Below are 24489 nucleotides of genomic sequence, written 5' to 3'. Positions count from 1 at the left end.
ATGCATTTCATGAATGAAGTCTTTACATCTCTAACAACTGAGTTCATGGTTATACATCAAGTGGAAACCACTTATTATCCTTAATGCTGCAATGGCCAAGTAACCCCTTGAGTTCATGGTCATATATCAATTGGAAAACACTTATTTTCCTTGATGCAATGGCCAAGTAGCCCCCCCTAGACGGTCCGCATACTAGGGAGCCAACCAGCCTATAATGTGGGCTGACCCATAAGCCTTAGGTGCAGACTGCTTCTGCTAGGTGGATGACACCCTTAGCCCTCTATAAAGGCTGGCAAATAGCCCTACAAGGGGCTGGTCCCTTGCCTCAAGGGCCGACTATAGCCAACTAGCCTCCTACCCCATATGGGGGCTACCACACAGCCATACGGAGGGCTGACCCCCTGCAATATAGAACCCAACCAGTAGGCCTAGGTAGCCGGCCAATAGGTTGTCCCACCTCAGCCTATAAAGCACTCATAGGGCCTGGTCTCCTCCTCATAGAGTGGCCACGCTGACATCCAAGGCTGAGCAACATAAGGCATGGTCCCCATCGGGTCTCGAGCCTCCTCCACATGGGAAGATTTACCTTACACTACTCTACCATCACAGGGGATAAGCGCACCCACAACACAGGCCCTCAATGAGCCTAATCTGGCCTCACACTGCAAGGCCTCTCTCAAGCAAGGCCTCACACTGCACAGGCACACCCACACCCACAAGCAAGGCCTCTCTCACTAGAGTGACATTAGGAGATGTGGACTTCCAACAAAGCATGGTAGTGATTTCCTACCACATGGGTAGCACACAAGCCCACATAGGGTTTAAATAGTGGGCTTAGTTGTGGTTGATAGGCACAATACTTGGGACTCAAGTATGTCTTGCTTGCTATGCTCTCTCTATAGATATTATCCTCATAATCTAGCCCAAGACTCATTGAATTTCATCATGAGGGGCTGTTTACCAATAGAAGTATTTATATGCATAGTGAGGTTTCTTACATGCAAATGTCTCACAAATTCTTGTCAATTATCATGTTGTCCAAGCAATGGAACTATGGGAAGCACATGGGATGATATGTAAGTAAGGGCTACTTGCTAGCCTCCTGCCAGATGGGCAGCACACCGAGCGGGTGACGAATAGGAGGGCGACGAGTAAGTGGGCGACAGGTGGGCGAGTGACGTGCGGGCAGGCGAGTGACAAGCATGCGGGCGAGCGGGCAACAGACGTGTGGGCGGGCGGGCGAGCGATGGACGATAGCAGATAGGTAACTGATGGCAATGGGTGGGCGATAGACGTCAACGGGCGGGTGACGGATGACAACGAGCGGCGAGCGGTGATGTACGAAGGGCGGGCGATAGACGAAGGATGATAAGGGGCGATGGATGAGTGATGGACAACAATAGACAACAGGTGACGAGCAAGCCGACGGGCTAGGGGGGCGAGCTGACGAACATTAGGGAGTGAGGTAGGGGACGGTGGGAGGGAGGCGGGCATTGGTGAGCCAGGAAGGAGGAGCTGGGAGTGTGGAAGGGGAATGGGAGTGTAGAAGGGGACAATAGAGTGCTACAAAATACAAGAAAGAGTGTCATAAGGAATAAAACTTACCATTGTACCATTGTCAAAAAGAGAGATCTTGCAAAAGAGAATGTCGTGTGTGTCATTCAGTGAGGAAGATGAAGCAAAATTGGATGGAAGAATGTCTTAGCGTAAAGGAATGTTAAGGAGAATGTTGGTACTTTTTGTTTGTACTTTAAATTCAAATCCTCCTGCACTTTTGTTTGCACTTCAAATTTAGATCGTCCCACACTTCTATTTTGTAAGTTCAAATTTGAATAACGTTATTGGCTATTATTTTTCAATTTATGTATATCTATCGAGCCTTGTAAAGCCTTTGAAGCTATTTTTGATCATGATCAGAGATATGTTTGATGGTGGTATTGATTTTGCTCTAACAAATTGGACTTCTTCCAAGATTATTGGTTCTTTGAGAGGATTTCTTCTCCTGCAGGTGTTGTTCGGGGTTCTTTGGATGGAATCTATTCTGCTGGTGTGGTTGATGGTGGTGGTTTCTAGAGTGGTGCTATTTTTGGTTTTGTTAGTGTTGGTTTGGCTTCAGGCGCAAACTTTTGTCAAGCCTTGCTGTGGATATGGTTGGTGTTTCATTTGGTACCTGCGCTTACGGTTTCTCTTGCTTGTGGTTTAGGTGGTGGAGATGTTCACATTGATGGATTTAATTCTCCTTCGTTCAACAGATGGTGGTGGTGTATCAATGGGTGGTGTGTCAAATGCGGATTGTTCTCCTAAGGTTGGTGTTTGCAAAAGGCTCTTGGACAAAGATTTTTCTACAATCTATGGTGAAGCCCCTATGGTTGTTCTTCATAGCACCATGTTCAACAACTATTGCGTGCAGTTCATCAGTAAAGACTGAGTGTCTATTTTTTCGTTCATCGGAAATTTTATTTACTCTTATTACCGATTGAGCCAGTATATTGTAAATATTTTACTAGAATAAATAAATATACTGTGTTTTTGTATTTTTTAGTCTATGTTTTGATTTTGATTTGAAGTCTAAGTATAATTTTATGTTATTTTTTTAAAATTGGTAATGTGTTGTAATTTAGCCAATCATGTGTTAGATAGGCATATTATGATTATGAAGGTTTTTAATGGGATGCCTAAGATCGAGATTCCCTGGATCCCAGCCAGTCACAGATGGATAACTCGCAATATGATGGACTAGTTGTGCGCCCATGTGTTGCACACAAGAGAAAAGAGAGGTCTATATAGTTTTGCATGGGCACCTTCCAAGCATGATTAGCTTATGCATAAGAGTAGCTTATGTCCTCTCTCTCTCTCTGCTCTCTCTCTCTCTCTCTCTCTCTCTCTCTCTCTCTCTCTCTCTCTCTCTCTCCCGTCATTGGTCATAGCCCTCTCCCGTCATCCGTCGTAGTCCTCTCCCGTCGTCTGTCGTAGTCCGTTGTAGCCCTCCCCTCATCCGTCGATCCACAGTGTCCGTCATAGGCCGGTCCTTCCATCGATCCACAGCGTCCTCTGTAGCCCCTTCTATCGTAGGCCAGTCCGTCGTAGCCCCTTCCAGGCATAGGCATGTTTAGCAGCTCGCTAACCTACCCGCCCTTGCCCTAGCTCTTGGGAGTATAGCCCCTCACTGTAGATCTCCTGTCGGCTTCGCCATCGATTCTGAAACCACAAGAAGACTCACCAAGAGAATCATGACATCAACCCAGGAAGCAACCTACAATTTCTACAAATCAAGATAGCTGCCAGTAGCTACGCAACTAGCCTCAGTCAGCATCAAAAATCAGCTAGCTCGACACTCAGATTTGATCGTCTACAGAATACAGACACACACGAACGTTTTTTTTTTCTTTCTTTCCAAGAAACAGAGTGCATATTCTTCCTTGCTAGATTGGTGGAAGTGGACCGCCTTCTTTTCCAGGAAACATGGGGTCATTTCAAACCCCTTTCAAGTTGAACAAACACCCAGGCCTAACTACTTCTTTTGGGAAAGTGTATGGCACCAAGAACAGCAAGAAAATAGATATGCTTATGAATATGTTCATCGAGCTATAGGCTGAGAATTTCCAACTCCAAAAAACTATCATGCAACTCCAAAAAAGAGTGGATGCCTTAGAGAACACAGTGGAAAATGGATGCCAACAGATACAAAAGTTTATAAAAGCCAAGCCTATTGAAAGGGATGCAAAGAATGTACAAGAAGGGAAGAAATGGACTGAAATAGTGTCTAAGAAAGATGCCAGTGCAGCACATGTTGAAGAACCATCAAAACCAGCTCAAACACTGTCACATCCACCAACCACAAACCAAGAAGATGCCCATGAACAGAGAGAAAGAGATAAGAGATCTCAAAACATTGTCATCTGTGGTCTACTAGAGATGGATAAGGAAACCCCTCTGGCTCTAGCCAAGGAGGTGACTGAATTTTTTTCAGAACACTTTGCGATGCCTGAAGTGACTGTATATGCAGCCCATCGTGTAGGGAAAGCACAAGAGGACAAACCCAATAAAAGGGCTATTGTGTGCACTGTAGCAGATCCACGGAAAAGGGAGATTATCCTAGATAGCAGTAAAGTGTATCTTAAAGGCACACCTTTTTATGTCAATGAAGACCGCACCCCAAAACAGTAGGAAGTGCGAAGAAAGCAATACACAAAAAGACTAATGAGACAAGGAAAGCTGCCCCAAACACAAGATGGGGATCAAAATGTGAAATAGGGGCTCGCAACCCATGGGACACACAAATGCTTACAAGTCATGTTTTGGAATTGTAGGGGCTTCCCTTGGCATAAAGGGATAAGCATAAATGCCTTCATTCACGATGCAGACATCATCCTTTTAGGAGAAACCTGGGAAAGTGAAACATGCAAGATCCCAGAGATACCGGGATATGTGGTGCACTCAATATACCAACGACAAGTGGGGAAAAGAGGGCAAGGAGGTGTTGCATGCATGATACAAGAACACATGCAGAAAAAGTCAGCCTTCATAAAGTGGACAAATACAAAAGATACATGTGGCTGAAAATAGAACTTGGCAAATGTCTTGTCTTTCTTGCAGGTTGCTACATACCTCACCATGAGTCACCTTTTACAGTGTGGTATCACGATCTCTTGGGGATAGAAAGTTACTTGGAGAATCGATCCTCCTATTCTTGCATTTGGAAACCATGACCGATTCGAAAATGAGTTGAACAACCGTTGTGCCAACTACCTTTAATGGAGGACAATGTGGGGCTACAACTCTTCATCAAAGTGGCTCCTCTACTTTTGCATACCTCCAAGCCATATTGTACTCTAGCATGCCTTTGTAAAGTCCGTTAATCACAGTCATAATGCATCACTTTCAGCCACTTCCATTACTTAAATACCCTTTAAGAAGCACATTTTAGGGCATAATTTTAAATGGGATAGCTTGATAATGAATGTGTGATCTTGAAGAATTGTTTCTCCCAACTCCTTTTCTTACAACTCATTAGCCTTGCATAAGTTTCTATCGAATTCAATGATGTAATTCTTATTCATCATCTTTAAGGTAGATGGTAGGTTCTTATTCAACATATTTGGAATATATAAAAGCATTCATTTTTTAACAAGAAGAGAAAAATAATGTGAATTAAACAGTTAATCCTTATTGTGGGCTGAAATAATAGATGGGATATGCAAATATTCAAGAGCATGTTCTTTGAAATTTTATTTAATGTCAATCTCTTCAAAGTTACTAGGAAACATGCATTAGGACTTTTGAAACATCGAAACATTTGGGGCTTGAAATGTTTTAATGAAACATTGAAATAGATGTTTAAATATATACTGAAAGAGTAAAATTTGAGGCTCAAAACTTGTGGCATGACTCTTTGTCAAAATCCAACCTTTTAGATAATTTATTGTATCCTAGTTTTCGATCTAATATCAATTTACAAAAGCTAAATGAAGAATTATAAGCATGAGGAATCAAGTTTCAAATTCTAATTGTTATTTAAGAATTCGCACTTTCAACCTCTAGGATGTAAATATATCAAAGCTTCTTATGGTGCATCTTAAATTAACCACAACAATTCATTTTGACTCATGAAACTCTTTGTAGATTCCTACATCTATATGATAGTACTAATTAAGTTGACTAATATTGCTACTCACAAACATGAGAAAACCTTAGACTTCATTTGCTATGCTTGGCAAGATGTTCTTGCAAAAGAGCGCACGCGCGCGCGCGTGTGTGTGTGTATGTCAATTTAGATTTAATAATCCCATCAATAAATGAACCATACAATCGATTCAGTCCTAGCATAGCTTAAAAACATTAATTAGAAATAATTCACACATGGAGAATAATTCATAGCTTAAAAAGATTAATTAGAAATAAACACTTGAAGCATTCAAATTGAGATTAATATTAAATGGCCAAACCCCGGTAGGGTTTTAAAAAAAATATGTTTACAAGTGTTGAATCCGTCAAGTAGTACAGGCTCCAAGGTCACGGTCCACTTACTTGTCACCATCCACAGAAAACCATTTGTTAGAACAAAATTGGCATCATGTGGGAAGACAGGTAATGCCTGTGTTCCCCAGCTTGTTATCGCTTAAACCAAAGAGACTTAGAACTACAAACAGATTCTAAGAGTGATAACAAATAAATTGGATGGATTATCAGAGGGGTAGTCCACATCCGAGAGTAACGTCAATCTAATTGAGAAATTTAAGTCGATTTAGTTAAAAAAATAAATAAATATAGGATTAAGTGTGTATGCATGCACGCGCACGTGCGTGTGTGTGTGTGTGTAAGAGAGAGAGAGAGAGAGAGAGAGAGAGAGAGAGAGAGAGAGAGAGAGAGAGAGAGGTTACATTGCTTAGTAGATGTGTGTGTGTGTGTGTGTGTGTGTGTGCCAATAGAAAACCAAAAGGGAACCAGGAAATAAATTAATGGAAAACACAAAAGGGAAAATCTAAAAAAAAGGGAAAAATTTTAGAGATTTAAGACGAGTCAAATTAATAAGAAAGCAAGCATTAAAGAAAATTGAATGAAAAAATGGGTCGACATAACTAATAAAAAGTCGGTTAGTTAGAGCAAATAGATTAATAAAGGACAAAGTAAGTTAGATTAAAAGGTGTAACATCATAAAGAAAATTAATTAATAAGGGACATACCAACAAAATGACAAAGTTAGATAAAGCAAATGATTGGATCAGCTAAAAAAGAGCATAAGCGTTCCACTGAAAGGGTTATATGCAAATTAATTTAAGAAAGAAGCACTAAAGGGTGGGGACAATATACACATATGAAATTGTGATTAAGTGTAAAGAAATATATAGTGATATAAACCTATGTTTCTAAATTTATCCATATATATATATATATATATATATATATTCAAACTCATATATGTACAAGTAGATGTATAAATATATGCATGCATACACGAAATAATTTACATCACATTAACATTAACTGAAGAGAGGTCAAGAGAAGCAATGAACGAGACCCGCATGCAGAGGAGTTGTCTTTGTGAGCAAGGTGGCAAAGTTATGATAGCGCGAGACAAGGAGCTTGAAGCAAGAACAAGGGCACCACCGTAGCTTTGATCATATCACACCTTTCAAGCAACGATCAACCCGGAAGTTACTTGTGGCTTGAGCTGCATGCAATGGAGGAAGAAAGACGACAAAAGTAGCCACAATACAAGAGAAATCAGGGAATGAGGGAGGTAGAAGTAACTTCAAACCACTGTTGGCAAAACTAGGCAATAAGCTCACGAGACGGGTGGATAGCTGGAGAACCAAGAAAAGCCCAGGACAGAGAGCACTGGATTATAGAAGCAAGGCACAAGAGAAGTTGTCAACATGAGAGACCGCCAAGTAGAGGGAGCTGTGGGTCTAGCTATTACGGCAACCTTTAAAGCCAGAAGGTGGCGAAACGACCGGCAGAAGAGGAACAGAGTGCACAATGTAATCAAAGTGCAAGGCGCAGGCTTTCCAAAGTGCCAAGGTAGGAGCGAAGTGAACAGGTGAGCCAGTTACCAGGCCAACCACTTAGGCAAGCACGGGATAGAGATGCTTGGCGACAAAGGCAACAATGTCGTAGGCAGGAAAAGCAGGGTAACGAGGTGGAGGAAGGTCATGGAGCCCATAAAACAAATCAATCTCTTCACAATAGCGTGTATAGGCGGTGAGTGAGTAGTTATGAAGAAAGGCGGTGTGTAGGTAGCTAGAAAAATGGGCGGTGAGTAGATGGTTATAAAGAAGTGTGGCGGGGGGGTGCCGGTTTTGGTTGGGTTAGGAAACCAACTAGGGGTTTGGTAGGATTGTAGTAGTGTTAAGGTAATATGAGAGGGAAAGTAAAATCCATACTCAAGAGGTTTAAGGTATTAAGAAAATGAAAGAAAAAAATCATACTATTAGTATATGAATGGTAAAAATTTGTATCAATCAGATACTATAAAAAATGGGAAAAAAAGGAGAGGGGAGGAGGGGACAAATGTCCTAAATAAAAAGGAGATGTAGAAGGCAAATTGTCCTAAATAAACAGAGATGTATCAAGAAAACATAGAGGAGCTTAATTGGGTGTAGTATTAGTAAAATGTTGAAAGTACGTGTAGGAGAGATTTTAGGGAGGGGGGGAAGGGGTTGAATGGAAAGGGAAATTTTTGTGAAACATGTGTGTGTGTGCACGCGTGCATATGCACCCATTGCCAACCTTAATGTAAGCACCACATGGTGGGAAGTAATCTAACCGTATGGAATTTAACCCTCATCAAAGTGTGATTTCTTCTTCATAATCTTGATGGCAAGAAAATGGAAGGGGGAGAGAGAGAGAGAGAGAGAGTATAGAAAAAGAGAGAGTATAAAAAGAGAGAGAGTATAGAAAGAGAGAGAGAGAGAGAGAGAGAGAGAGAGAGAGAGAGAGAGAGAGAGAGTAGTTTTGTCTATAATTGAGAAAATTCCAAAGCTTATGCACGGGTGTTTATGATAAGTTTGGTTCACATTCTTACCAACATTGAGTAAAATTTGTATACAAATAAAAATATACGTGTGCATTGTTTTTACAATAAGTCTTATCATATTTGTTATTTTTATTACTTCTTTCACTAGAAACTAGCTATGCATGGTTAGACTATTGGAAACATGTTTTTGTTTTACTAAATTGAAGGAAATGGCTATGAAAGTTGATGACATGTTTCCTTATTCCATTGAAATTGACAAGTTTGTTCTTTTAGTGTTCACGATTAAGAACCACAGTGACTAAATCAAAACAACCTAGAAGGAGTGGTACAATGGTACTATGAAGTAGACAGAATTAAAGGGGGAAACAATTTCTTACATGCTCACTCTTTGACACTTTCTTTTTACATAAGTAAAGTAATGATGCATTATGAGACTTTTAATACTTACATGGATGTTTTCTTGAGCTTTGGTTGTCAACTTTTCCTTGTTCTTATTGAGGTTGCAGTCAATAGGATGGCTACAAAAATAGAGGGAGTATATGACTAAGGGTTTTATTTTGAACTTCACTAATTAATAAGATAGTATATCCAAGCTTTATATCCAATGCTAAAGAATATTTGCAATTTTAAAAAAAAATAAAGGTAAGTATATTCTGGTCTTACAAAGGTATATACATAAGATGGCACACTCTCTCTTCGGTTATTTATAATATGAGAGAGCGTGCCTCTCTCTCATTGGTTTTTTATTTCGGCTTTGTTTTTTGCTCATTTTTAAAGCTTTCGTACTTAATTCAAGTGCAAAAGCATTAACTTGTTGGGTTTCTTGTATACTCTTCTTGCAAGTATTACTGGTATTCAAAGATACGGATAGCTTGAAGGTGCTTCAATGGTTGTGAGTTGGTTGGTACAAAGATATAATTGCATACACATAAGCAGTGAAGTGGGAAAATATTTGTCAAATCAAGCTAATAGAATAGCGAATACTAATCATGCATAACTAGCAACATCAATGGAGAATTTTCAAAGCAGCTCAAGGCAATCTCAAGTTAATTACTTAGTATAATAGAAAAGAAAAATGGTGAATCATGCAAAGTTACCCAATTCAAATTGAGTAGTGGATTTCATACTCAAATATATGCCTTCACTTGGAGGACATTAGAGTCTTATTGATTGCTGATGTGGAGTTTTTGAAGCTATCCTTCAATAATAATATTGTCATGATATTGATCCCTTGCTGTAAAATTACTATTATTGTTCAGTCATGCAGAGAACTCACAATAATCGAGCATCCATACTTTGGGAAGAAAATAACATCAAATCTCATTGCATTTCAAAATCACCTACAATCACTTCCAAAAGACACTTGCGACTAAAGAAACATAAACTTTAACGTCACTAATCTTAGTAATCTTGATTTCTTCCCGAGAAAAGTTTTGGGTTGAGGTGATTGTTATAAGACCATGTGCTCATGTATTTATAAGCCATAGATATAAAAACCTTGTCTTCTCTCTATTTATTGCAAAACTTTTGGGTTGAGGTGAACTTCGCAAGATCATGTGCTCATGAATTAATAAACCAATACATGTGAAAACCTTGCTTTTAAAGAGAACTTTGGCAATGTGCATGCATTCCAACTTTATATGTTTAGGCTAGCTATAGTTTTTTATATAAGCTAAGCTTTTGAATTAATTAGGTCAAATACAATCAAGTACTAAAACTTGACACATGGCTCACTATTAGCTTAGATCGCTTCAAGTTGGTCTAGGTTGGTCATATAAAGTGACACAAGGCTCATTGAAGTTTACATTTGTAGGCATGAGGTAAAGGTGGATGTGAAATATCTCTCTTGAAGTATCTATTTTATATACTACCCACATACAAAAGGAAAAAATAAATGAGGAAGCTTTTTGACATGTGGTAGCTTGGAAGAGAAAAGCTCAGAAAACACTGTTATATGCCACCCTTAGATGCTTAGACTATCACTATCTCTTGGATTACAACTGTTGGGCTTAGAATTTTATGAACACATTTACTACCACAAGCTCTTTGGATTACCACCCTTGTACTCTTAGAATACCATGGACTACTACTCTTGAACTCTTGGACTATGGGCCTCTTAGACTACCATGGGGCTTTGGACTATGCCACATGCCACCCCTCAACTGTCTTACTCTCGCTACCTCTTGAATTACCACCTTTGGATTCTTTATGGACTCATGAACTATCACATCCATACACAAAGCATGTGCATGTAATACACATACACACATCTATCCATGTACAAAAAACATAAACATGTGCATAACGGCCATGGTAAGAGTTTGTAGGACTCCTTCGAAGGTAGGTCATGTAGACTCATATCCATTATTCATCGCACTAGCATCGGTGATAAACTAATGTGGTAAACCACATGGTGACATAGGTTACCTCTCCAACTCAGTGAATCTTACTGTTTAACTAATTTTCCGCATCTCTTGCAACTAGCATACACATTAAGTTTGTCTCGCTCACTCCTTCCAAACATTGCAATGTGTTTAATGCATCCTATAGTCTTAGTCATGACACTTGCATCCAACAACACACACATTCCTGCCATGTTGATCAAGAAATTCATTAGTGTATAAATGACAACATCTACCTTGCTGATCATCTAGCTCTCATAAGGCAATAGATTCTAAAAAATTCTTTCTATGTCATCCCCATATGGATTATTGGTAGATTCAAGGTGGTGTGCTTGAAGGACCCGTCACTTAGACCACAGTTGTGATCTCGTTGGACTTCACTCCATCCTTATCTAGCTGCATGGCCATGAGTATTGACATAGGGTAAGCATCCAACTCATTGCTTACTTGGAATCCTTTCTTGTGCTAGTTACGATCGCATAGAGGTAGTCCAAAAGATGTTTCCCTTTAGATCACGGTATGTTCTAAATGCCTCAAGAAATATTGTAACCTAGCGACTCTTACCAAAATTTTCCAATTGTTTGTCTACACTTTACTCAAAAGAGGCATAGCGTTGATCCATTTGCATGACTTTGTTTAGCCAAAATATGGGGATTTAGTTGTGAAGAAGCAATAAATCCAGTAGAACTGTTTTCTCGATAGGATGATAAAATTTGCTCCCAACAACCGGAGAAAATTTGTTTCTCATGGTAATGCTCATTAAAAAGCAAGTGCAAAATTGCTACAAGAAATGCAACATGCAGAGTCAACATATTCCCTTCAAGTCTTCTAAACCCAATCTGAAGAAGGCCTTAATCTATTTCTCGTCTTGAGCGACATTTTGGGCCAAATGATAGAAGGCTTTTAGAAACTCAAAAGTTATAAGCTATAGACTTTGTTGTCACAGGCTTGTAAGTCTCCATTTACAAGAAAGAATATGAGTACTCACCTTTGCGTAGCATCTTCTATGACATGGACTAATGGTTTCATTCTATGGAGTGAATGGAGAAGGCCTTATCGAATGTAGTGGTTTGGGAAGTTTTGAGATAGAGTGGGAGTTAAAAGAGTTCCTGATCCCAAGGTGCAATGGGGAGCATCGTAAATATCTAATTGTCTATCAGTGATCTTTATGGTAGTGATGATTAGGAATCGGGGAAATATCTCTCTAGAGAAAGATAAATGGAGGGTGGTTGTTGAGAACTGTAAAGGTCTAGTTGATAGACTATTTATCAAGAAGTGGAGCTTTAAGGAGGGATGTGGGAGCTCTTCAAGCTAAGAGTTACATGACTTTATGGTTAAGTAGGGTGGCTAGGAAGAGAAACCATCATGCATGGGTAATAGCTTTGAAGAAGAAGTGGTTAAAATGGATAATTTTATTCTTTAAAAGGAAAAAACATAATTATTAAAAGCAATGGCTCTAGAGCCCTTGGGCCATAGGAAATCCAAGGGTTCCAACATGCACACATGGCGGGTAGATTTTCTTTTATGGACATGGGCTAGTCATGTAACAATGACCATGTACATGTCAAAGGGAAAAGTGCTATCATGCCTTTTGAATATTTTAAATTTCTACCAATTTTTACATGTTATTTTTTCTTATGTACCTATTTTTAATGTGGCATATGAGTATTGTTATTTCTTTCATGTATTTGTTGTACATACTTCATGTAGAATTTGCCAAGTTGTGTTTATTCTTATTGCATCCATATTTTTCATTCATAAATAATTGAATAGTTGTCACCTCCATTGTTAATTTTTAAATATTTGATCAATTTCCAACCCTTTTCATGCTATTTTGAATTTATTAAACATATTTGGTAGTGACTTATTTTATCACAATGTGTACTTGGTCTAAAATCCAATGAGCTTGTAATTGTCTAGGCTTGTGAAGGCTCGCAATAAATTTAATGATGTCCAAATATACCCGTTATTGTCCTTGGTACTTATCTAGCTTTTAAATTATTTTCTCATGATTCTTCTTGTGATTCTTCACTAGGGATTGTTGAAATCAGGCTATCTCATCCATCGAGAGTGGAAACCATGCATGTAGGATAACTATAGTTAGCTCAGATTGAGAGCATTTAGGTGGAGTTGAGCCAACACCGATAGCGACCCCAAGCTATGAGGAAAGGCCAGGACAAGTGATACCAGGGAACCAATTCGAGGCAGCTGTTCAACGAATCCCCCAATTTAGTTTAGGAAGGTGGTATGGCTCAATTGGCTGAGTCTGAGCCATAGTTAGGTACTTAGATGTAGATCTCGAGTTAGAACAGGCTCTCTCCGGTATTCCAGTTCTAGGCTTGGTCTTGATAGTCTAAGCGCTTTGGGAAAGTTTGACAATTTACTTTTTTCTTGATAGGATCAGTCAGGCTAGAAAGAGCTAAGTCTTCGTGAGTGTGGTGCCTCAAGCCCAAGCGAGAAAGAGAGAAGTCTATGTTTTGGGTTTGCAGCACAACTGTTTGTATTGTGAGTTGGTTCTAATGATAATACAAGTGTGTTGAGATTTGATTACAATGCTTTGCAACACTTGTTACACTTTTGCATATGCTCGAACACCCTTTGCCCATGGAACAGCAATGCCCACCTTTTTGTTCTCTAGACGTTTGATATTGGATCCCCCTTCCTCCCACATCCTTCCCCCTCCTTTCTCTTTTTCCTTCAGCCCCCCCACCTCCTCCCTCATTCCCACCCACAGTGCATCTCCAACCTTTCCTACACCTTCTCCCTATTGATCTCCTTGTCCCACTAGATCTACTCCTCAGCCCCTGCTAGCCAAGTCCCACAACATTGCAGCATTTGATTTGGATGGCCTCGCTTGAGCTTGAAGCTCGAAGAGTTGAGCTAAGCTCTACACCTTGAACCCATAGCATCTCTATTGCAGAGGCATAGGCAGATAGGTGTGCTGCCTCTATCACAACATGGCTTTGGCCTCACAACTGCAGAGAGATACATTATCACAACATTCTTGGACATCGTGGATTTGGCTTACACGACACACTTTTTGTAAGAAGGACTCCTAATTTGCATCTTAAGGAAAGTTTAGGCTATGCTTGCCAAGCAACCGTAGGAGTCCAAGAGAGAGCATTTTCTTGTCCAACACTAAGCACTCATATCCAGCATTGGTCATTAGTGGTCAATAGAGGGGTGTGAAAAAAGACTACCAATATTTGGGGATCTTCCAGGGGAAAGACGTGCTGAAAGTTTGAGTGGATTCAATTTAGTGTTCTTTAGAACCAAGTGCACACACATTGAGAGCAATAATTCATACTAATAAGCCATGAGCTATGACTATTGCTTGGATTGGCATATTACTATAAAAGATTTATCTGAGTGTTTAAGAACAAGTTGAGGTGTCAAGATAGAGGAGTGCACCCAGAAAGCTAACATGATAATTTAGGCCTTGAAAAATGTTTGAAACACGCTCGGAGAGATGCCAAAGGTACAAGGTTAGGCCAAAACAATACTGTATTGAGATAAAAGAGGTTGGTGAAATCTTGTCAGAGAAGTTGGCATTGATCGAAACCATGAGTGGATAATCAATGGGAACGAATGAATGTAACAGGGGACCACCACAACGGAGGTCTCGAGGATGGAGAAGACCTGTTCATGCACATTTAGAGATGGTGACAAACTACTACCCCAATAGGTGAAGTAAATAGGCTCTTGAGCTTCATCCAAGACGACATAGGAAACATGAGATTGGCGACGCCTCGAGGTGGTGGTATGAAGAAACCTAGCATTCTTCCATAGAGATCCAAGATTTTGAGTCATTTAATGAATTTGTCCACGAGTTGAGCCACAAGCACAATGATTGACTTGGAAGGCACAAATAAAGTCCACAAGCTAGAAGACCTCGAAATCAGAATTAAGAAGAAGACCTGATTGTGAGATAGAGACAAAACATGGACCACATTTTAAGCAGGATGCATCAACTAACCAAGTTGGTAGCAGACGAGGCCATCTACAAGAAACATTAGAGTTCGAGCAATCAGTTGTGCCCGTTTGGCCACTTATTGTTCCAATCATTAAACAAGAACACAGAGGCCATGTTCACGGTGATAGATGTTGGTGGGGAGCTTGTGGATACTCAGCTCCAATCGATCGTCTAGCTATTAAAGCCAGAGCATCGAGTCCTATTCTAGCTAGAGTAGCACGATCCTAGCCAAAGATTCCTAAGCCTATAGGATCATCGGTTAGAGTGAGAAGGCACAAATCAAAAAGTCTAGTGGGAATGCAAAGACCCAAATTAAAGTGCCAGCAGCTGGGATGCGTCAATTTTACGAGCAAAAACCTATGAGCAGGTTTATCCGAGCGTGTTTTCCAAGAGATTTAAAAAATAGTATTTCTTTAGGAAACATGGTATTTTCACTTTTGTTTTATACAAACTAGTCACTCATTCATTTTTAAATAACATAAATCTTCTTATTCATAGACATCCGTTTGTACCCTTGTTATTACCTTTAAAAAATAAAATTTTAAAGAAACATCCCTCATAATCACTCTCAATGTAATAATATTATACATAAATAATTACTTATTAAAAACATATCATATGGCAATATCTTTCTGGTGTTTTTATAGTATTAATAACAAGATATTTATGGACATGTTTTTAACGAGGTTTAAATTACTATAAACAAGTATTAACTTGGGCTTAAATTTCAGTTTCATAAAATACATGTCATATCTAATACTATATATGCAAGATTTTCCAAAATATAACCTCTCAATGTACTCAAATGGGGCTTTCAGATCAATTTGAGTGGCTGAATGACTATATTTGGACATTGGATGTGAAAGTTATGTCACTTTTAAAAGTATTGTCCAAGGTAGTTTCGCCAGCGAAACTACCTTGGAAGAAGGGGTTTCGCTAGCAAAACTACCTTGATGGCTTGCTTCAATGAGTTTTCTTTGGAGAAGCCCTTTCATGAAGATAGGTTGAGAGAGGTTTTTCAATGTCACCCCCTATTAAGTAAAAGTTGTTAAGAAGAATCATGAGGGAATTTTCATGGAGAAGTCTACTCTACATGTGGGTTTCTTCAAAAGCCATCCCGTTCTGTTCTCACCATTCCCAAAGATTCACGTAAAGATTCGTGTATAAAATAGGCATTGCTACAATACTTTACATATTTCTAAGTGAAACTATGTTTACCTCCGATCCATTTTTGCCATATTTTTACATAGTTGGAAGCTTTTTTTTCCCTTTGCTCGGACGCTCGAAAGATTTTGCTGGGAAAATGCTCGTCCCCCCAGCAGTTGGGATAAGGAGAGTTAAAATAATAATTCCAAGTGGACGGGGGAGAGAGAGAGAGATTTATTGTTTTTATTTTTTATCTTTTAACATTGTTTTTATAAAAGTATTTGTGTGTATGTCTTTGCAATTCATCATCATCCTCATGACGCTTGTGGCTAGCATTACCCTTTTGATAGCCTGCTGAATGATGTGGCAAATGGATGGGAAAGGAAGGGCCAAATTGTACTTGACGGTTGCAATTGGATTGCATAGGCAGGTAAGGACAAGGCCAGCACTAAAAAGCTGCCATGATGAGCTCTTACACTCCATCGCATAAGATCCGGATAGCCATGTGTGTGTGTGTGTGTGTGTGAGAGAGAGAGAGAGAGAGAGAGAGGGGGGGGGGGGGCGGGGGTCGGGGAGGGGGAGGGAGACAAAAAGAGAGGAAGAGAGAGAGAGAGAGAGAGAGATTTTATTGTTTTTTATTTTTTATTTTCTAACAATGTATTTATTAAAGTATTTTTAGGGCAATGCCCCCTTTATAAAGTGCATTACTAAGTGTCATTTTCATAGTCACTAGTCACACTCCTACGTAACCCTGCTTTCCACAGCCTTCTTTTTTGGCTTTCCTGGCATCGTCCCACACTCATGGCTTGCCCTATAGAATCCTTTGACCAATGGGTTTCATCCACGAATCCCCATGCCTTAGTAGACCAGATTTACCTTATCTTTTGTAAGCCACTCCATCTCAAATCAAGTGTTGATAATCCCTCTCTTCGGGTTATAGATAGAGTTATCTAGGGCAAACTGTCATGATTGCTAACTCCTCTCAACAATGGGTGCTATTGGATATTTTGATCCCAAACTCTGGAGAGGGAGGCTACCTGAATGAGGATAATTTTCCAATCTGAAAGGTGAAGCTATGGAGTCACATGGTTACAACAAACTTATGGACAGTAATCATAGGAGCTATGTGAAACACTTCAACACATGAATATAACGGGCAAGATAGTAAAAAATGTAGGTCCAAAGTAGGTGGAAAAGGGGGAGGAGAAGGATGCACAGGTGTTGTCAATGATCATTAGAACAACATCCTACACATTCAGCTACACATATCTCGAAGGAAGCATGGGACTAGCATCATTTCAATTTCCGTTTGAAATCAGGTTATGTGACCCTTGTTACCCATGTACCTAGTGAGTCCCAACTTTTCCAAAAGTTGTGGCATGCAACCTTCAATTTCTCTAGTCCTCATAGCCCCAGGTCATATATTATATGCACCTTCCTCCAAGTTATCTAGTCCTCATAGCCCCCTATTAGATCATATATAATATAATCCTTATAGCCCCCTATTTTAGATCATAGGGGCTATTTTAGATCATATATAACTTCCAAGCCTGGATCATTCATTATAGGTCATAGATAATTTCCAAGCTTCCACGAGGCATGGTGTCGGGCACACAAATTGTGTAAGGCCGCTTCACCTAGATCTATCTATCTATCACCTTAGCGGTTTGCAAGAAGATTAAATTTGCAAGCAAGCGACAAAAGATAGTCCCGGCGGGGCTCGAACCCGCGACCTTCGGCTCATAAGACCAACGCTCTAACCAACTGAGCTACGGGACTTTTTATTTACAAGTTTTTGGATTGTAGGTCAAGTACAATTTTTAAAGGTTTGCGACACGGCAGCTACGTCTCACCAGGAACAATGCTTTGCCTCCCAAAATAACTGGGCACCGTTCAATTCACACAAACTGCTCCCGTATACTGCGGGAAATCGCCCGAGGGTGGCGCACACTATGAATCAGAGATGTGAGGCACTGTGAATCAATCACCCAGAGATTAGAAACAAAGCAACGTGAAGAATCAGCAACAACATTGGAGGTTTGAGTCACTGATTTTGTGCTAACGCAAATGCGGACAGACAGGGACATACCGACGCTTGCTCTTAACCTTTCGCACGCCTTCTCCTTGAAACGCTGAACAGCCAACCTAGGATTTGCTGTGGAGGAGACAGAGATTCAACCTGCTAGCCAAGCATTTGGAGTTCGAGCATTATCTACACTGGAAAGTGGGTGCTGGGATAGAGAGGTCAATGTGAGAGACACACACAGAGAGAGCCCTTATCTTTTATCATAGCAAACTGGCAGCTTTCAAAGACTTCCCTTGCCAATCCATAGATTGAACCACTTTTGCCATTGACATTTCCACTACCTGCAAGAGGATCCCTTTCCAGCCAATCTTGGCATGTATTCATCATCCCTTGTCTATGTCTCGTTTGTTGCGACAAGTTTTCAAGCTGCAAACGAATGGAAGACAGACCCATTTTGAACAAGTAGCTTGTGAAAATTTCCCGTGCTTGAACCCTGCAATTTCACCAAGTTGCTGCCAACAAAAAAAAAATCAGACCGAATCTTGCATGTATTTCTGACTGCTGCCACAGGCTTTCAAGCCTGCAAACAAATGTGACAGCATCTAGAGAGAGACCCTCAATTGCATCTGTTGGAGACATTACAGCAATTCACCACCAAGCCCATGCTCACCATGTCCTGCTAGGAGTGCATTCCATGCGACCTCATTTCGAACAGCTTGTCAACCGTTCCTGGGATTTGGCAACCACGCCACATTTGGCCTACATATCCACCAAGCTACGATCAAGCAATACATATCTGTCCATTCCCTTTCTAGAAACGTTGGCATGTATTTTGTGGCCCTTATCTATCATCGCTCTTTCAAGCTGCAACTAAATGTGAGAGACAAGTTGCATTTGTTTGAGATAGTTCAACAAGCTTATGCTCAACATGTCCTCTCTCTACTAGAGTCCATAAGACCTTGTTCCAAATTGGCAACTTGCTAAACGCTTCCCATGCTACTACATTGAGCCACATTTAAAAGCTCTCAAGGTACAAACAAATGTAACGCTCTAGGGAGATCCACCCTTTGTGAGAAATAGAAGTGAGGTGCACAAGGGTGGAGGAGATGAAGTGTTGTATTGCTAAAATGAAGTACAAGGGTATTAAAACCCTAAAACCCTTGGGTGTAACCCTAATTGGGGATACAACCCTTACAATTAACTCAACCAACTAGATATCGTTAAGGAGAAAAAGCCTCAATGAGATGGACAAAGTGCCCCTTACCTTATTGCTAACCTAAAATTGAGCATTCATCTGCCTTAATATTTCCAATGCCCTCTATAGTAATGACAATCTCCTAAAGCTTTGTGGAAAGCCTCAAACTTTTCTTGAGTTAGTGCCTTGGTGAACAGATCAACCACATTTTGATGTGTCGATCAGTGTTGCCTTAACCTCATAGTGACAACTAAAATAATAGCTTGTTGATTTTATTCACAGTGGATTGCCAAAATGCTTGAAGTGGCAATTGAATGATCAATTGATCTCCATAAGTTCCTTGAAGCATTACTTGGTTCCACCATGAAATTCACCAATTGATGTTGCCCTTGTTGAACAATGCCAATTTGTCGATGATGTGTTGCTCTTTGAGTAATACTTTGATAAGAAGTACTAAAAATCTTCAAAATTACTATGGAAATGTTGCCTTTGAAAGGCCAAACTTGGACAAAGACTGCAAAGAATTCCAATATGTTTTGTTGAAGTTACGATGATGTTTTCCTTTAAAATGTGCTGGCAGTTAGTGCATTCATTGGCCTTGTAAATGACATCCAAATTTATGTCGAATGTAGTGGAAAATATCTACAAAGAACACTCTTTCGATATGTGAAAGGTGGGCTTTGAAAGGTCCAATTTGGGCCTCAATCAGTTTAGTTATGGTTAGTCAAACTTGGGTGAAAATGAGGCTTTCTGAGGTTTAACTCTAGGTGTAAATGTACCCTAGCCTTTAATCTTATGTGCGAATAAACTTAGTGTTAAGAAAACCGAACCTAATTTAGTTAAACTAACTATTACTTATCTTAACTAATTTGGGTTAGTTCAATGTTATTAGTTTAACTATAGTTAGGTTTCACTAACCCTAAGTTAGAATAGAGGGATTCAAAAACTAACATTGCCAAGGGTAGTTCAAAAGAATCGAGATACAATACAAATTATTTGAACAAGCTAAAAGTGCTATCACAGAGGGAAATTTATCACTAACAAAGCACGAGTTACTCAAAAGTTTTTTCAATGGATTTCATGAAGTGAAGAAATTGAAGATCAAATGGATCACTATAATTGCAAAACTATAAAGGAGGTATATGATGCTGCAATGATTATTGAAGAATCGATTGAGAATGATAAAGGAATGGTTAAAGTAGAATTAAAATGATAGGTCTCCAAACCTAAAGGTGCTATAAGTAGAGCCATTTCTAAATCCATCAACACACATAGGTAAAAGCCTATAAAATCATCAGAGGCATTGAATAGGAATGTGGATGCTTTGCCAATGTGTTCAAAAGGATCACCATGACTAACATGTGCTCAACGGAAGATGGACCAAAAAGAAAAAATAGAAAGAAGAAAAGAAGCTAAGCAAGATATTATGAATGTATAGTCACTAACAACCCTAAACCAAACCTAACAAAGTAGATTGCACAAAGGGGGATGCCATCCAAAGGATAGCATTAGAAGTTTCTTATACACATTAATCCAATGATATAAAACCAAGATGTGGCCTTAAAGAGCATCGTAGTCACTGGGACTCTTCGAGTACACAATTCTATAGGAAAATGATGGAAAAAAGTATCCTCTCTGATAAGTCTCAAATATGGATGCCAGCCATGGAAGAGGAATTACATTTTAGTCATGCACCAAAGGATTCCCCAAGTACAAATAAAAAGATACAATAGTCAAAACCACTCTCTTATCAAAACCCTTGAAGGCCAATTCTCGACATATTCAAGAAAAAAGAACAGGACGAAACAAAGCCACCACAAGATCTATAATAACTCAAGGACGTTTTCTAAGAGGAAGTTCAACTAATGCATGAATTCTAGAATGCCTGGCAACAATAGTTGGCATAACTCAAGCGACAACTAAAAGAGGAACAAGATCAAAATAACAAACTTACTTCATGCCATGCAAAGCAAAACAAAGAGATACAAGAATTAAAAAAGGAGCTTATTAAACTCAAGTCAACAATATCAAGACCACAAGAAGACTCTCAAGTCAAGATTTGCTCAACGATAAATATCAAAGCGGACTCCAAAGAAAATCACTCAATCAAATCGCCACACAACAAAATGTCAACATGACCCATCAACAGGAAAGAAAATCGACATTAAAAAACAATGAGTTTTCCACTCCATATAGTTGAATGCAATCCAAACAACCAAGGATAAAATTTATCTAGATACAAAGGAAAGATGTGCATTGCTTTGTACCCAATATACATCAACACTTGGATAGAAGATTAAGGTGGGGAAGGATCCCTAAAATATGCATAAAGAAATCCAATAATCCCCTTGCCCCAACAAATCTTGCAAACATTTATAGACCTTGCAATAAGCTAAAGGAAATATGGGTGCTTCGACAACATTGTCCAAAACTTGCAATGAATGACTCCATGTCCACAAAAATGGGACACACACCAAGCATGAAGTCATCATTCACACAACAAACGAGCTAGATCCCATCCCAATGACAAAGTCAAAACTTCCAACACAGATGAAACAAGCCCAAGGGATCCAAAGTATAAAAGATAAAAAGCTATGCATTAGAGCAAGAATAGTTAAATCAGTAGAGGCATGCGTAATCAAAGGTGGAACACAATCCAACCACCCGTCATACAAAATGATGGGGTTGCATTTTTTCCAATGGATATCCACATATGAACTCAAGTGTAACCTTTCTATACTAGTCTAGCTTGCCAATGCTCCTTTCAACTCAAGTACAAGACTACAAAATCCAAGGACTAACAAGAAAGAAGTTTCTCCATGAAAAATGTTCCCAATGATGATCCTGGTCTGAAAAGAAAAAGAAGGATAAAAACAAATAGAGAAGTGCCATTCGGTAAGACTCCATTTGGAGACTGAACCACAAATAGCATTCGGTAAGACTCCATTTAGTATGACTCCATTTGGAGACCGAACCACAAATGGCATGGTTTCACAAGTTACAACCATGGCATGAGTTAATAGAATTGTAGGGAACGTTCTCTCTTCTACAATTTGTAAGTATGCACACCTAGGCACGTAGGCTAGGTCCACAAACACACGCACAATTTTTTCCAATTTAGACACAATAGAAGCATAAATAAAACCCCATTGCATTGGGACGAGTGCAAATATGTCAAGCACTCAATCTCACAAAATCAAGTCATAGTCATCAAAGAGTCCTTAGGTGGATAGGTGCCCATATTGAATATCTGTTGTAGGTAGCACAAGGCACCCACCCTTGTTCAGGGATGCATTCTCACAATCTCTAGGGGAAAATAAGAAGCTATTAAGAGCACAACATATGGCATAGTCATCATAAGTCCTTATCATATTGAATATTTACTTTAGGTAGCACAAGGCACCCACCCATCTCCAAGCATGCACTTTCACAATCTCTAGCTGAAAAGAGGAGGCTGTTAAGAGCACAACATATGACAACAATACAAATTAGTACAACAATAAAGGTACATTCAACTCAAAGTTATTGACATTTTCAATACCACAAATTCACCCATGGGTTCCAACAATATGCATACAAATTCATGGGATCATCTATGACTAACATGTGCTCAACAGAAGATGGACCAACATGTGCTCAAACCCTAAACCAAACCTAGCAAAAGTAGATTGCACAAAGGGGAATGCCATCCAAAGAATAGCATTGGAAGTCTCTTATACACATTTATCCAATGATGTAGAACCATGATGTGGCATCAAAGAGAGTCTGGGTCACTCGGACTCTTTGAGTACACACTTTTGTAGGAAAATGATGTAGAAAAGTATCCTCTCTGATAAGTCTCAAATATGGATGCCAGCAATGGAAGAGGAATTACATCTTGGCCATGCACCAAAGGATTCCCCAAGGACAAATAAAAATATACATAAGTTAGAAGCACTCTATTATCATAACCCTTGAAGGCCAATTCTTGAAACATTCAAGAAAAAATAACAAAAGGAACATACCCACCACAAGATCTACAACAACTCAAGGCTATTTTCCAAGAGCAAGTTCAACTAATGCATGAATTCTAAAATGCTTGGCAACAATAGGTGACACTGCTCAAGCAACAACCACAAGAGGAATAATATAAAAAGAACAAACTTACTTCATGCCATGTAAAGAATAAGATACAAGACTTTAAAGAGGGGCTCATTAAACTCAAACAAATTCTTGCAATTGACACCAGACCCTATCAAGTATCTACACCACTTGTCATAATTCAAAAAAAACATCAACAATATTAAGATGACAAGAAGACTTTCAAGTCAAGATCTACTCAACAATAAAGATTAAAGAGGACTCCAAAGAAAATCACTCAATCAAATGGACACACAACAAAATGTCGAGATGGACACATTGACAGGAAAGGAAATGGACATTCTACAACAAAGAGTATTCCACTTTGTAGGTTCTCCACAATGTTACTGAGGCACCCATATTTCCTTTAGTTCATTGCATGATCTATTAATATTTGCAAGCTTTGTTGAGGCTTGGAGATTCTTGGATTTTTTGATGCATATTTTAGGGATCCTTGCCTACCTTAATCTTCTATCTAAGTGTTGATATCTATTCATTAGGAAAAAAGGGAGCTCATTTTGGGGCCTTTTACGGTTTGGAAAAATAAGCTCTCAACCAATCAATAGAAGGCCAACGTAACGTTGAAAATTCACGAAAATAAGAGAAAATAGAAAAAAGAAACAATACTTTATGTAAGTACAAGCGTGCTACATTAATGAGGAGATTGGTTTTTTATTCGTAGAAGATCTTTGGACAAGAAGATAGAATCTAAACTGACATTTTATCTGACAAGATCCTTCCCGCTTCCACCTTCCTTTGAATTTTCAAATGTTGTGCCGCCTTTCGTGCGAAAGGTCTACCATTCTACACCATTGCCTCATTGTGCAACAGCCTTCCTTTTCCAAAACTGCTCCCTTGATCCTGTTTGGCGTAGAGTAAGATGTTTCTCGTCAACTGTCTGTTTGCCCACTTTCTCTTTCTTGAAACTTCAAATTGTTATCTTAGTTACATTACTTTGCTATTGTTACAGATTCAGAAAATCTCCATGGTGAACCAAAACCACGGCCGTTCTTGTGCAAGACGCTCTGTGGATGATAATGCTACGAAGGCAGAATTATACCAAACATCCTTACCCCGTCGACCTGCTTCTTCTATTTCGTCGGTAGAGAATTCAAGTACAGTCAAAACAGAAGGAACTTGGGAAAGGTTTAG

The 24489-nt window shown here is 39.3% G+C and overlaps 1 non-coding gene across 1 annotated transcript; it reads right to left on the bottom strand.

The window, feature by feature from the left end:
- Window positions 1–17702: 17702 nt before the first annotated feature.
- Window positions 17703–17776, bottom strand: TRNAI-UAU (transfer RNA isoleucine (anticodon UAU)). Its single transcript has one exon. It is a non-coding gene; the product is annotated as a tRNA-Ile (tRNA).
- Window positions 17777–24489: the final 6713 nt, after the last annotated feature.

Source organism: Dipteris shenzhenensis, chromosome 31 (assembly GCF_047967505.1).
Source record: "Dipteris shenzhenensis isolate YYH24624 ecotype China chromosome 31, Dip_SZ_1.0, whole genome shotgun sequence".
Taxonomy (NCBI): Eukaryota; Viridiplantae; Streptophyta; class Polypodiopsida; order Gleicheniales; family Dipteridaceae; genus Dipteris; species Dipteris shenzhenensis.
The sequence above is the reverse complement of the archived record's forward strand: the minus strand, read 5'-3'. Positions and strand labels throughout refer to the sequence as shown.